General features: G+C 39.7%; 1 long non-coding RNA gene across 1 annotated transcript; it reads right to left on the reverse strand.

Moving 5' to 3' along the window:
- Positions 1 to 7,321: 7,321 nt before the first annotated feature.
- On the reverse strand, positions 7,322 to 8,631 carry LOC135775199 (uncharacterized). Its single transcript, XR_010543842.2, has 4 exons — positions 7,998 to 8,631; positions 7,769 to 7,915; positions 7,613 to 7,679; positions 7,322 to 7,535 (listed from the first exon to the last, which is right to left on the reverse strand). It is a non-coding gene; the product is annotated as an uncharacterized lncRNA (long non-coding RNA).
- Between the last annotated feature and the right edge of the window lie 921 nt (positions 8,632 to 9,552).

Genomic DNA, 9,552 nt, shown 5'->3' on the forward strand with positions numbered 1-9,552 from the left:
AAAATGTGTTTAAATGTGTTCAGTGTGTGCAGACGGGATACATGTTTGTATAATGTTTTTATTCAATAAATACACTATTAACCAGAATAAGATTTTTCAGAAAGATTGTTTTTATTTATTAATACAGACATTCAACAACATCAATGGAAAAAAAATTAGAAACGTAACCATTTGTTATAATCTAGATTGGGTGATTTAAACAGAGGTTCATCCGGTAGAGCAACAGATGCTCGAGCCCGTGATCTTCGTTTTTTACTTTTTCCGTAAGGAGCCGGCACACCAGGTGATGTGACCGGTGATTTAAAAGACTGAACAGCCTGTCTGACTGCATGGTTTGGTAGTATAGAATAGGGCAAATTTAACAATGAGATCGCCTCTAAAAACTCTGACCACCCTACAGGTCTGTGTTCGTCTTTGATCTTATGCGCTGCTGTAACACTTTTCACTAAATCAAACAAATGGGACCCATGTATAGGTCTTCCCCTAAACACAAATTCCCCTGAACCTGTCCATGAAGATACATCTTTAGCTTTAGACATTTTATCTAAAATGTATCTGATGTTTTTTAAACTTTTTTGTGGAGCATTGTTTAACACATCATTCACAACATCCTCTGGTGCATCATCCTTATCAGCCAAAGTAGTTTGCTCCTTATCTGTGTGATCAGAGGGGGGAAGGCTTAATGTTAAAGTGTTGACTTCACGGTCTCTGTGTTTTGCGATTGTTAAAAATCTCTGTAAGGCGTTCGAGTACAACTTTGCTTTTTCATAAACATCCAAATCATTTCTGTGCAAAATATTTCGTATAGATTCATCCATATCGCTCTCGACATTCTGTTGAATAGATTCACGAGGGGATTCGGTCTTTAGTTTATCCAGTTGGTGCTGTGGGACTAGATACATTTTCTCCGCAAATTCCATTCTCTGGTCTTTATTTCAATTTAAAGAACTTTATTGGCATGATTGTGTCACTTACAATATTGCCAAAGCATTAAACATAAAACAAGAAACATACAATAACACAATATTAACAAACATTAAGGTGCAATTAAGCTAAGGTGCTGGGTGATGGATGAAGTACTACTGCAAAATAAAATAGAATCAGAGGATATTTACAATATAAAGTAGACTTTGAAATATAAACATTGGAAGTATACAAATGTACATTTATGGAGGCAGATGAGAGGTAAAATAAAAGTACTGTACAAGATCAGGGCTGTGGATTATTTCTGATGGTGTGTAACTGATAACACACTTTATCTAGAGGCAATCAGGCTTGTAATAAAAGGGATAGCGACGCTTAGGAGGGGAAGAAGGAAGCCACCCTGCTGGTTTATCAAACGTCTCTTTCTCCCCACACTAATCTTCTTGTCCGCAACGATTTTTATCTCACGTTTCTTCTTTTTCAATTTTTGGTACTGCACATGTTTTAGAGGTATATGTCCGTGTAATAAATTAAGAGCTAGTTCGCACAATGCCACAACGAAATCATCCGTGGCAGATTGTAGAATAACACGTCTCTGTTTGGGTGATGATTTTAATAGAAGTTTTAAAAGAGGGAGGTTTCTACAAAGCCTATCAGACATTTTCAAACTCTTTGTTTTCTTTTCCGGACGTACACCACTGGGTGCGGTGAAAGCAAATCTGTTCTGAGACGATACAGCTCCGGTGTTTTGGCTTTATAGTCAATCATAAGATACCCAAAAGGTTGACTGGTCGCGTCTTTGTAAGCCTCCATAAAATATTTTGTTTCTCCGGGGTACATCTGTCTGGCTAGAACCATGACCTGATTTGTGTCTCGGGGGTTTTTAAAAAGAATTAGATAATTTGTGTTCAAAGCTATAGTCCTGCTCGACTTTCCCTGGCAAAATAAATTCTGTACAATATAAATAACGCTCAAGTTTCTGTGGTGTACATACTGAGTGAATGCCTTTTCCACTTCGATGTTTCCAGAAGCATCACGCATGACATCGTCTAGAATTAGCAGAGATGTTTTATTAACAGGAAACAAATGATCATCATTCAGAGTCTGTGGAATCCCTTCAATGAATTTAATTTTGTACATTCTTGATATTTCTTCATACATTTTTTGCCAACATTCATATATAATTACAATATTCTCAATCTTTTCAGAAATCAAATTTACAGCATTTTCCAACAACATCTTAACAAAGATTGATTTCCCACTGTTGGATGGCCCCGCTACAATTAAAGAGAATGGATGCTGTAGCCTAAAGTCATGGTCTTTAGCATCCCTGGCACCTTTATGCCCAAAAACGTTATCAGAATCCATACGGTAACGTCGTCAGATTTTCTTTGTTTATTACTCGCTTGTTGTATACGAGTTTAAACTTCTTCACAACTGTCTTGTTGTGGAGCGTGAGGTGTCTTTTATTCCTCACAATGCTGTCAGCAGAAGCTAGCACGTGCCTGTCACGATCACCCTCATTAACATAATCACGGACAAGATCAACCAGTGTGTCTAATGTGATAATTTGGGAGTTTGTATAATTTTGCACGATGCCTTTGGCCTTTAGGACAGAACGCCCCTTTGCGGTACGGTAAGCGTATGTTTTTGGACCGCACGACACAAACTCGACCGCAAAATCATCATCCCCAATTTCATCAGTCAGATTACCTAGATACGGCCCCAGCGGGGGGTCCCACTCGCCGTCTTTAGACGTGAAAATCACGCTGTCGGTATCGCTGTAAAGCACACGCTCATTCAGCCTATCCATAAGGTCATACAACTCTAGACGCGCGTGAGCTGTGGTAAAGGCGCCGAGAAATATGTTTATGTCACGCGTGCGAGCGCCTTTGCCGTTCGGATGGATCCATTGCACTAGAGCTACGGTGTCTGACACAAACGAAAAGTGTTTAATCTCGTACGCCATGCCAAAAATGTATCTCGTAAACTCTTCCGGATCTGAAAGCAACACTGTGGTGGGCATATTTTCTCTCATAGAAAAACGACCCCACAAACTGTTTAACAACAGCTTATTGATAGATCGTCTCGCGGGGTTAAGGCTTATCTTATCAGGATTCATTTGTATCCCCTCTTTCTCAAAGTAATCAGCAATGTAGGCATCTTTGTCCTGATCTGTCACTACGTGTGCGGGGTACCCACTGGCCTCTTGCTTGTATTGTAAAAATGTTTTGACATATTCACAAAACAAGGTTTCTGAGGATTGGGGAAAATGCCACACTTCGTCCACTTTTGTCACAATGTAACCCTTCTCGACAGCCTTTAACAGCTCGAGACTGACCCAACACCCTGAAAGCGTTCGCTGCTCATCTGTGTGATCGCAGGGGGTAGACTGATTCTGCTGCTCACAGCAGGTTGCGCAGAGAGGGAAATTCAGTTTATTATTGGCTCTGTATGGGAGCACGGGGTGCAACAGTTTTCTTGGGGGTAGCACTGATGCTTTGATAAGCCCGTAATAATTTTCAAGGGGTTCAAAATCCTTTAAAATTATCTGGGGATGTCCTATCGGGTAGCACTTCTTGGCCTGACAGAAGGGATACAGACTTGTAAAATCGACATATCTGATTTTCTCACCTTCGGCGGCTTTATGGTAGAGTTTGTAAGCGTTAGTGCGGCCGCCAAATAGAGCGTCGCGGGGTTTCAGTCTCTCGGCGTGCGTGTAAAGGGCGATTTATAGTCGTGCGTAGGTGCTACGCCGTAGCTACGGCGTAGGCTATCCGTAGCCTGTGCGTAGCTCTGCGTAGCCTGACGCGCACCTCACAAAATTCCTAACAGCGCGTCGGACCTACGCGGACCGCAAGCTCTGTGATTGGTCCACCAGAACCCCTCCCGTCAGGTAAAAAAAACTGCGTCATAGGTATTTCCGGTTGAGACGGTGAAAACAAAGATGAGCCAAGTCGAGGAGTGATTTAACTAAAACTGCAACATAAGTCGCTGTTTATTTACTTACATCATTGCTGGTCTTCTCAAATTATACACAACAAGTTGCTATTTTTTCTTCGTTTGTGGGTTAACTTGCTTAGCTTCTTCTTCTGTGACGACTTCTGCTGCTACTGTGGTTACACGCGTGATTACTGCCAACCAGCGGTTTCGCGTGTCTTTGCACGTCGACGCGGACGGCGACGCACAAGTATAAATGAAAACCGACGCGGAACCTACGCCGTCGCTGCTACGCAGTAGGACCTACGCACGAGTATAAATCGCCCTTTAGTGGACATAAACGCTATTACGTCAGGATCAGACTGCTTAGCAGCGTCCCATTCACACTCCCACATCACCTCAACATTCAACCCATACGCCTTCTCCAAAACATCCATTTTGGCCTCATGCTGTCTTCTGTGTACAGCGTGCGTCAATTTTGTCACAGGATGAATATCATATTCATTATATTTGCAAGTATGACTGTGCCAGAGGCATCCTAAAAATTCCAAAATATAAGTTTGACCATCTTTCTGGAAAGCACCATCCACATGGTAGGATCCGAACGACATTTCACCACGATTTAGCGCGTGCTGGACATCGACGCCTCGCGAATGACTGACATATTCAAGCCATTCGATGGAGGCGTTTGAATAGGCTTTGTTCTTAGTCAGATAAGCACCGTTGTGTGTCAACGCTAAGGTGTCTCTCTCCAGATAATGGGTCTTGTACACGGCCATGCAGCACGCAGCCAGAGTTGTGTATCTGAAGGGGTCAAGGGCGGTGCACTGTATAAACTCATCACGATATTTCATGCACGCCTCTCTCAACAAAACAACATCGTTCTTGCCGTAAAGTGCCAGTTCTTTTTTAAAGTCAAATACTTCACACTCTACGGACTTGTACCATTCGTCAAACTGTTCCCTGGCCTTCTCTGACATTGTGTCATATCCGTACATTTTTTTGGCCGGATAGGGGCCTATGTAGTTTTCATTCTCCACCCGGTTAAAGTGATGTGGAAAATAGCCCTTCTCTGCACAGGTCAGATTCATGGCAGATGCTGTCTTGGCTAGACTCATTGGGAGAAATGAGAAGCTATCGAGAAATCTTTGCTTGTAGCTTTCGTCATACATTAATATCAGACGACATCCCTGCATCGTGATTTTAAGAGTGAGCCCCACTTTTGTGAAATATTCCAAAAGAATAAAATTGTCAAAGCCAGAAGCATTGTGGGCTATCCACGTGTAATCGGCGTACCTAGGGTGTCTGAATCTCTGCACGAGTTGTGCGACGCAGTCGGTGCCCTCTGCTGTGAATTCTTCACCCGTAAAAGTGATGGCGCAAACAAAGTTTGCAACATGTTTTCCACCCTCGTGACGCGTCTCAAAATCATAGAATATGTACTTCTCACTGGGTTTCTCGAGCCTTAGGGGCTGAATAAAACATTGATGAACCGCATCGGGTGTCAACTCCATGCCACAATGCAGGCACTTCTCCGGCGTGCATTTGTGCGGTTTTGGTTTGTCACCGCTAATGTAATAGCATCGATTACATGTTGGACAGTATTTGGTCACGTCGCACTGGGCAAACTGATGACTCAGTGGAGGTTTTTTATGCATATCATAACAATATTGGGATTTACAGTACCTCAAACAATCACCGCAGTGTATCGTCTTTACTGGGTGTTTGTAACAGTCTGGTGCATTGCATATGTCACATGCGTATTTGCATCTGTGATTCCTTTTATTAGAAAAGCCCGCATAGCAATAGTCGCAGACGTACTTGCATCCGATAAATGCTGTCAAACTTTTTATCATGAAGTAATGACTATCGGACAGATAGAGAAAGACCGTCTTGTAGTGGGGCTTGTTTTTTGTCATGTATTTTTCCAAACCACCAGTGCTTGATCTGTGAAAAACTACAATTTTGATGTTTAGCAACCTCTCAAACAATGCGACGTCATTAAATCGTATCATATCTTGGATTGAAAATCCAGCCTTCTTTTGAATGTCAGCAGCTATGGGCATTAATTCAGGGTCTGTTTTTTGGGGGTTCAAAAAGTGTGCCAGACAAAGTGCGAAGCATAGCTTGTCGGACATATTTGTAGGGCAAAAAAGATTCATTCTATTTCTTTTAATAACCTCATTGTGTGCTAGATCGCGGAATTTTCTGCGAGCACCGCCGTTTTTGCTTCTGACAATAGACACGTTTAACATCAGATTGTCATCAACGCGCACGGCCCTGTTGCTTTGCATGACTCTTTCCAGCTGGTCTGACAGCGCGGAGACGCTATAATCGTTAGCGGGCGTAAGCATCGCATTTATATCCGACATTAATGACTCTCCGCGTAATAAAACATTTATAATACCCCCATCACCACCTAATATTCTAGATAGAGAGACTATTTCATTCAGAACACCATCCAAAAATAGCACGTACGATGCCATATCTGTAGAAGCTATTGCCCTCAGATTTAAACTCCTAAGTATTTCCACACTGTTAAATCTTGCACGAGGAACGACTGTATAACCATTAAATTCACCCCCGTCTCTCACAAGCCTCTCAACGTCTTCGGACGTTAGACCCATATCAGTCATTTCAGAATTGTGGTGGGGGTCGGCCGACCCCTCACCACCGTGTTGAACATGTAAATTCTCGGATGCCCCGTCGTTTAGATCAACGACTGGAGCCTCTGGATCAATTTGATTATTGATAAATCCAGCTTCTGGAACCTCAAAAACTTGATGCATATTTAAAACATCAGGATCTAAGACCATAGTCGGCTCTGGAGGGGGGCTGTGAATGGGGATCGAGCATACTTATCAATTCTGCGAATTCGGCTGTATTACGCTGATTTCCATTCATAGCTCTGACAGTTTCTATCAGTATTTGCATTACCAATTCGTAATCAAATATATCAAGCAGGGATTCATTGCGCCTTATAATTTTATTCGCATGACTACAACCAGAGTCCGAATTACGTTTTTGGGCCATTTCTAACACAATATTCGGAAACACAGTGAAACCCCAAAATATTCAAATAATCAAACAATGTAAACACAATAAAACTAAACCAACAAAACAAACAAACAATATAGTTAAATCAATGTAAAAACTCTAAACCAAAATGAGTATAAAAACGGATTACGATGAAAAATAAAACCAATAGGTATTAAGGACACAAGTTTAAAACAACAGTAAAGCAATATATTTAAAACAATGAAAAACTCTAAACCAAAATTAATATAAAGACTGATTATATAAACGATGAAAACTAAACCAATAGGTATTAAGAACACAAGTTTAAAACAACAGTAAAACAATATATTTAAAACAATGAAAAACTCTAAGCCAAAATGCGTATAAAATCGGATTATATAAACGATTAAAAATAAAATGTATTAAGAAAGCAAGTTTAAAACAACATCAAAACAATTTATAATAGACACTTACCCTTGTGATTTTAAAAAGCGATCAGCTCTGTGGACAAATCAACACAGGTATCCAGTATCCGAAATGTTTTAAATCCAATATGTCACAAAATGTTTAAAATGTCCCAGACAAATCCAAAAAGTCTCAGATTTTTCTCTTTTTTAAAGATACGTCCAAAGTGTTGTGGTCTGTATCCTAACCTGTAAACAGATAAAAACATGTTATTAGGACAAATATCTAAATAAAACAACTTTTTTCTTATGCAACATAAACGTACCGTGGAGATCCAGTATATATTTTTGCAATAGTACACACAACGTTCGCTTTGCCGTTGATATCCAAACCTTTAAAACAGATAACACATGTTATTAGAAAATATTAAAACAAACCAGTTTGTTTAAATCTATTGTAACAGGATTAAATAAATACACACCGGACAACACGCTCCACTCGGCGTCTCTTTTGTTCCAAGATTTCCTTGTTACGCTGCTGATGGTTCTAGTCACGGTCTGACTTTTTGTTCATTCCACTCTTCTCCGCGATTTACCAGGAATAGTTAATACCAGTTTAGACAATTTCGCTGCAATACCAGAGATCGAATTTTTAGTTTTTTAAATAATCAGACAAAATACTGAAACGAACACAGCGAAACACATACATACCAATAGACTTGAGTATAACAGCTCTGCTCCATCCAAACTGATGCCGGAGCTCTCTTGTCGCTCCCCAATAAAGGTTCGGTCATAAACTTTCAAAGATTACATCACACGACCCCCACACAAACACACACTGTCATAATATCACCATCAGAAAACTTTGTGTCTGAACAGAAAATAGACTAGTTCGATAGAAAATATCGGCTTTAAGTTTAACCAGTTACATCTAATCACATATATATATATATATATATATATGATTAGTGATTGCCTTAAAATAAACTTTTAATGTTGCAAAACTTTAGATTCAACACACACACACCCGCGGTGTGACACGCAGTGGTGAGACTCGCACGGGTCGAAAAGGGAGGGGTGATAGATAGCAAATGTCACAAACACGAGCCGTCATTAAACATAATAGGCTTGACATAAAACACACTCAGGAAAAACAATCACTCTAAATGACCCGTCATAAACCCATTAAATACTCTCTGTCTAAAGTTGACAACTTGTACAGATTTTGATTGATGGTCCCGCCCCCCTGTCAAAGGGTCATAAAAACGACCTGTCAGATAGCAACTGTCACCGGGTGGGGGAGGGGGTCATAAAAGTTTGACGAGAGGTGGTCCTATATAACTACTACTATCACAGGTGTAAGGTTTTTCTCCAGTGTGAATTTTCATGTGCACATTAAGGTCAGACTTACGAGTGAAGGATTTTCCACACTGATCACAGCTGTAAGGTTTTTCTCCAGTGTGAATTTTCATGTGACTATACTTGTCCCATTTATTCTTGAAGGTCTTTCCACACTGATCACATCTGTAAGGGGTTTCTGTAATGTTGTTCCTTTTAGGTTACAAATTCCTCACAGTAATCGAGCAGCTCAGAGATTCTTCCTTGGGTATCAAATGATGAGGTTTCTCCTTCATTTCATTGAGTTGTAAGATTTCCACCTTCATCACTTTCAAATCTAAAATGAAGAGAAAATTATTATGAACAATATGACATAGTAAAAAAATATACAAGCATTTTTGAAACTGCAATTATAGTGTTCCTGTATTTTATGTTAAAATTTGCAAACAATAAGGGATAACACGTACAAGTTTCTTTCTGCATTTTTTTGCCACCTCTAAAACTAATCTTTGTCCTGCAAAGTTTTGTTTGATAATTTTGATAATTTAATGTGATTAATGAGTAACAATGCTGATGAACAATGCACTGCAAAAAATGATTTTCAAGAAAAAAAATCTTAGTATTTTTGTCTTGTTTTCAGTAAAAATTACTAAAAATTCTTAAATGAAGATGCTTTTTCTTGATGAGCAATACGACCCAAGAAAATAAGTCTAGTTTTTAGACAAAAAATATCAAATTTAAGTGATTTTGTGCATAAAAAAATCTGCCAATGGGGTACGCAAAAAATCTTGAACATTTTTCACTAAAATACTAAATTCAAGAAAAATTTGCTTACTCCATTGGCAGATTTTTTTTGCTTGTTTTATGCACAAAATCACTTAAATTTTATATTTTTGGTCCAAAAACTAGAGTTATTTTCTTGGGCCGT

Source organism: Paramisgurnus dabryanus, chromosome 21 (genome assembly GCF_030506205.2).
Source record: "Paramisgurnus dabryanus chromosome 21, PD_genome_1.1, whole genome shotgun sequence".
Lineage (NCBI taxonomy): Eukaryota > Metazoa > Chordata > Actinopteri > Cypriniformes > Cobitidae > Paramisgurnus > Paramisgurnus dabryanus.